This window comes from Anomalospiza imberbis, chromosome 14 (assembly GCF_031753505.1).
Source record: "Anomalospiza imberbis isolate Cuckoo-Finch-1a 21T00152 chromosome 14, ASM3175350v1, whole genome shotgun sequence".
Taxonomy (NCBI): Eukaryota; Metazoa; Chordata; class Aves; order Passeriformes; family Viduidae; genus Anomalospiza; species Anomalospiza imberbis.
This window is the reverse complement of record NC_089694.1, coordinates 11,778,805-11,784,849: the sequence shown is the minus strand read 5'-3', so window position 1 is coordinate 11,784,849 and position 6,045 is coordinate 11,778,805. Positions and strand designations below refer to the sequence as shown.

At 42.6% G+C, this 6,045-nt stretch overlaps 1 long non-coding RNA gene across 3 annotated transcripts in view; it reads right to left on the bottom strand.

Annotated features, from left to right (window-relative positions):
* The window catches only part of LOC137482536 (uncharacterized), a 31,891-nt gene extending 25,892 nt beyond the window's left edge, over positions 1-5,999 (bottom strand). For all 3 annotated transcript variants that reach the window (XR_011004114.1, XR_011004116.1, XR_011004115.1), the window contains exon 1: positions 2,505-5,999. This is a non-coding gene — a long non-coding RNA (uncharacterized lncRNA). The remainder of the gene's footprint in view (positions 1-2,504) is intronic.
* Between the last annotated feature and the right edge of the window lie 46 nt (positions 6,000-6,045).

Sequence of the window (6,045 nt, the reverse complement as noted above, 5' to 3'; positions counted from 1 at the left end):
AGTAGCAGCGACCAGCACAGTGCCCTCCCTGGCAGTCACATCCCCAGAACTGGCTCAGTTCCAGTCAGAGCCAGTGATCCTCATCTTGCCTGTGGCACCTGCAGAGGCATTGCCTGGAATTCTGACTCCATCACCAACAACCACCAAACAGGGGGCAATCAGCACCTAGCAGCAGACTCACTTCTCCAACTCATGCCAGTCTTTCTCCGAACACAGTCCTAGGTTTTTCTTACTCAAGCAATGAGGATAGATTATAGGATTCATCAAAGTGGTGCAAAAAGCTGAAAATTCTCATTTATAAACTGCCTAGAGGGCATTTACTTCTGCTAATAATTTTTCAAAATCAAAGAATTAAAGACTTACTGTCTAATTGATATAAAACACCTTTTGGTAGATACAATGTACTGCAAAGAAGATAGTAGGAAAGGTTCATTTCCACTCAGTATGGAAAAAAATGCTTTTGATTTACAAAACCAGAACTGTCTGCTCATTACCATGAATAGCTGAAAACTGATACTAATGATACCATTTTCATTTCCAGTTATATAAATGGGTATCTTTAGTTTCTATTCCACTCTGCTATTCATCAAAAACAATCGGTGAAACTAGTGAATAAGAGTCTGGTTGCTTTAGTAGTTTCCCTGTCTTAATGACCTGGACATATGGCCAAACTGTGTATAGCAAAAGGGCACATTTATGTTTCTTTCACTAGCAGAGTTGCATAATATTGCACATAATCCTAAATCTATATATCCCAAACAGCAACTATCCATCAATAGGAAAACAAACAGACAGAATAATCTTATTATTCATTCATGATCCAGTGAGAAAACGTTGTGCAAATGTGAGCGTATGCCTTTGAAAAACAGCATTCTGTGGCTCTTTTCACTGCGTGGTGACACCATCCCCAATTATACAAAACAGTAAAGAAACCAAGCGTCTGAGTATTTCCGTAGACAATGATGTGATAGGATTCGATAGATGGTGAAAGGACTATAATGGAACAAATAAACAACCAAATTCTCATTATCAGAGAGGTGCTGAGCACCCACAGCTCCCTCTAAACTTAAACTGGGAACTGCCTCTAATTTTTGTGCCTGAAAATCTTAAATTCAAATCTGTACATTTTCATAAGTGAGCATCATCACAATTGCTGTGAAGGTTCCAGCATCTTATTACAACACAGGAAGGCAGGCCTGGATGAGAGAAATAAGGCCACATGTAGTTTATGCTGGGCAATGCACGTGTAGAGGACTCTTAGAGCACAGTGGATTCTACACAACCATAGGGATGAAGGAAAGCCAGCATCAGGCTAGCTTTACAATAATTTTATATAACCTTGATACCAAAGTGTGTGAGGTTCTTTGTCATGAACAGATTTTTTAGAGATAAAATCTCTAAAACTCTTTTGAGAAAGGGGGGTATTCTTATTTCCATTAAATGACCAAGGGATTGAAACAAGGTAAAAGGAGAGATTTGCCCAAGGAAGTAGGGCAAGCCTGCCACAAACTGAAGTGACAACTTAGAACTCCCTATCTGTACCTTAAACAGAGGGTATTACTGTCCTCTGGATCTTGGTTAAGGAATGGCATTAACACTTTCATTTTCTTATTGCACTGACATACAGTGACCCATACACTTCCCCATCTGCAGAATGACCCATGCTAACTGGTAATTTAAAACCATTGTTCTATTTGGTTTTGTGAGCTAACTTTGCCACTTGTGAAAATCACTGTATGACCTGCTGTGAGAACAGAACTGCTAAGAAGTTAATGAGAGCAGGCTACTTTGGAGATGTAAAGTTAAAATGAGGGAAGAGTTTGGGCCATAAATGCACATTATGAACACTTACATTAATTTATTTTGCACAAATGTATAGAAATATATGATTGGTGAAAATGTAACACATACAATTAAAAACTGTGAATCTTACCTTTCACTTAACATCCTTTGGTCACTAAATACTTCTGGGATATTTTTATTCTAAATTTCTACAGAGGTAATTTCTCCAGTTCCTTTTCTTTATGAACATGTCACAAGCACAATTGAACTGGGATTGTGTTTACTACTCAACAAAACTGATTTCCTTTCTGTTTTTTATTGGGTAGTTACTCCTGTAGATGTAACTGAGGATAGGCATAAGATAGGCTGTTGTAACTATAATAAATGAGCAATAAATCATGCAACATCACATCCAAAACCATTTACTTCTTATATCTTAACTAAATGAATAGTATCACTCCTTGTGGAATTTCAGAGATCCCTGCAGGAACCCATTCCTTGTTCCTCAGTACTTCAGCCACAGGTGACATACTTGGCCCTCCATTTGGGTCAACAATATGACTACCAATAGCTTAATTGCTTTATATTACACACACTATAGCCACTTGTGGAAACTGTAATGAAAAAAATGGTTTCAAATTTTTAGCCTTTGACAGTGCCTGCTCATGCAGACACTTAGTAGGGTAGAAAGAGCAAATACATGAAACACAAAGCAAACATACCTCCAGCTCTAAGAACTACAGGTTCTTCAAGTCTGGTGAAGATCAAGAGACGTGTGAAGGGGAATCTGGATTTCTTTTTTGTTTCTGAAAGACAGAGCACCCACAGCTAAGGAAACATTCCATACACAGATTATGTTGGTTTCTGTAAACAAAAGTGAAGAATATAAATCTGATTCTATATAAAAACTGGGACACCGACTTTACAAAGTGAATTATGGCTATGTGCCAGACAAGTAGCCAGAGAAACAGTAAGAAAGAAACCTACAGAAGTTTGTGGAAGTTATAATCATTTGTGACAAATAAGACAGTAAAATTAGATCCAATCCCATAGCCAGACAATTATCTCAGTAATGGAAGGGTATAATACACTAACAGGTATACTTAAATGTTTTATATAAGCTACAAAAATAAAAAAATCATTACTACAGGAAACCAGTAATTTTGATTCCACAGCTGCTCAAAAGACTCTAAACAATATCTATTCAAAGACAGAGAAAACAAATAGTTGTTCTTTCTACTAATGAAAATTGAGAAAGAGTATGAAAATTATAGATTAGCTTGTACTTTTGGTAAGTATTTTTTAGTAGTCACATAGGAAAACATGAACAAATTAAGTTTCCAGGAATGCTAAGCACTCCTTTTAAGCCAGAGAGAACTCAGTGGAAAAATCCATTTCTGTAAATTCTGTTTCTGCAGGTTCCTGCCGGTCTGATCACATGTGTCCACCACCCCAAAATTCTGCATGACTTAATTATGCATAGGTTGCTTTTTCGACTCCCTAGCAAAAGCACTGTAAGTGCAATGTAAGAGCAAAGGACTTCAAAAGAGACCAGAAAACAGTGATATATTTTTTCTTACTGGGACAGATTATTCATAGTTACTGTCAAGCAAGCCCAGAGGTTGATGACTAAAAAAAAAAACATAAACAAAAAAGAGAACCTAAGCCCTTTCTTTCAAAAGTTTTCCTTTCTTCTTCCCATGTATACCCTTCAGCAACAAGCCCGAATATGCATGCAATGAACAAAGTTCACCTTGCTCTATACATTTAAAACCACTTTAACTTTTCATGTAAAAGCACAGAATGAAACCCAAAACAATTATAGAAATCTCAGCCTCATCCAACTGTCGGACCAGGTAGAGAAGAATGAAAAATAAAAGGAATTAATCTTCAAAACCAAGTTTAATTCTACCAAGGGCTATTAACAATATAATGCAATATAATTGTATAGTTAATTCATGACACCATTAACTAATGGGGAGTTTAGTTGGGTATTTTTGTGCCAACATGTCTGAATGGCTTTAAAAACTATATTTAATCTCAGTTTTCTAGTGTTAATAATTCTTTTTATGGGAATAAATACATTTCTGTAGTTACAATCTATTTACTGTATTGCCATAACACTTAGGACCTCTAATCATGTACAGGAATAGGCCATGTTAGATGATGTAAAAACATAAACCAAAAAGAGTGCAGCTTAAACACTGTGAGCAGGCAGTGAATAGAGAATTATAAAAAAAATGAGACATGAACAATCAATATGGCAAGTACAAGGTTTGGCACGTCAGCTTTCAAATCGAGTTACTGGACTTCAAAAAATATTTTTTCCCACACCTGAGAGGCAGAATGAAAGAAAACATAGAGCTATTTATCCCAAAACAAAACAAGTGGGTGATGGAAGCTGGTGTCAGGAATTGCTGAGAGTTGTCATCTCATAATGAATCATAGGTGAGGGAGTCCAAGAATGACCTTGAAAGCAAATCAAGACAGAAAGTAAAGAGACGTGTGGTCAAAATTACTGGCTAGGGAAATGATCTTTGCTGTTGTATTACAGGAAAAGGAGTATTTTTACACTTGATGTGAGTGGTACACACAAACTCCTAACTCAAATAAAATGTACCTTTGGCAGGGATGCTTTTATTAAGAGTGAGAAGGCACCAGGAACAGCATGCGTGGCCAACACCCTGCCCTGCCCTGCAGTTTAAGCACCCCCGCAGCCCAGCGCAGGAACAAGGCTTGGGTTCTGGGCTGTCACAGACCTGCCGTGTGCTCTGCCCACAGCTTGGACAGCGTCCTCTGTGAGGACATAGGCGAGCTGGCAAAAGGAGGAATTAATTACAGAGGAAGAAAGTATTGGGGAAGTGGGTAGAGGACTGGAAGTGGCTCCCTGCCCTCCACCATTGCCTCTGAAATGGTGGGGCAGCCGTGCATGTAAGAACATCCAGTGCTGTATTTTATCAATACAATTCATCTAGATGGAGCAGACATTTTTATGTCACAGAAATGCCCATTAACTGTGAAACAGACTGAATCTGCTCTTCACTCTTCGTATTTTGACCTAAACCATAGAATTATGTTAGTGGCCTGCCCGGATCCCACAGGCAAAGGATTGCACAGCGGTCACAAGAGTAACCCGGATCGTCACCCCACGGCGACGGGCAGCGGGCAATCCCGAACCCGAGACAAGGGTGGCACAGCAGTGTACGGAAAATAAACACCGCACTGCGTGTCACCAACTCCTCGCTGCCTCTACCGGCGCAGGAAGTGGGGGCTGAGTGGGCTGTGGGGGCTTGTGAGGGTGCAGAGGAGGCTGTGAGAGTCTGTGAGGGCTTTGAGGGGCTGTGGGGGCTATGAGAGAATCTGTGATGGCTTTGAGGGGCTATGAGGGAATCTGTGAGGGCTTTGAGGGGCTATGAGGGAATCTGTGAGGGCTTTGAGAGGCTGTGGGGGCTATAAGGGAACCTGTGAGGGCTTTGAGGTGCTGTGGGGGCTATAAGGGAACCTGTGATGGCTTTGAGGGGCTGTGGGGGCTATGAGAGAATCTGTGATGGCTTTGAGGGGCTATGAGGGAATCTGTGAGGGCTTTGAGGGGCTGTGGGGGCTATAAGGGAACCTGTGAGGGCTTTGAGGTGCTGTGGGGGCTATAAGGGAACCTGTGATGGCTTTGAGGGGCTGTGGGGGCTATGAGAGAATCTGTGATGGCTTTGAGGGGCTATGAGGGAATCTGTGAGGGCTTTGAGGGGCTGTGGGGGCTATGAGAGAATCTATGATGACTTTGAGGTGCTGTGGGGGCTATAAGGGAACCTGTGATGGCTTTGAGGGGCTGTGGGGGCTATGAGGGAATCTGTGATGGCTTTGAGGGGCTGTGGGGGCTATGAGGGGCTGTGGGAGCTATAAGGGAACCTGTGAGGGCTTTGAGGGGCTGTGGGGGCTATGAGAGAATCTGTGATGGCTTTGAGGTGCTGTGGGGGCTATAAGGGAACCTGTGAGGGCTTTGAGGGGGCTCTGGAGGCTGAGAAGATGTGTGGGGTCCGTGAGGCAGAGCCCCGGGCTCGGGCACAGCGCCCTGTGAGGGCGGGATGGCGCGCAGGGCTCCCCGAACTGCCCCGGCCCCGGCCGCCCGCGCGCTGGCGGGTTGTTTACTTCCTCCGCGGCGCGAGCTCCGCCTCCCCCCCCTCCGCGCGCGCCCCGTCCGCCGGCCAATGGCAGACGCTGCCAGCTCCGCGCGCTAGGGGCGGGCTCCGCCCCGAAGGAACCGGGCGA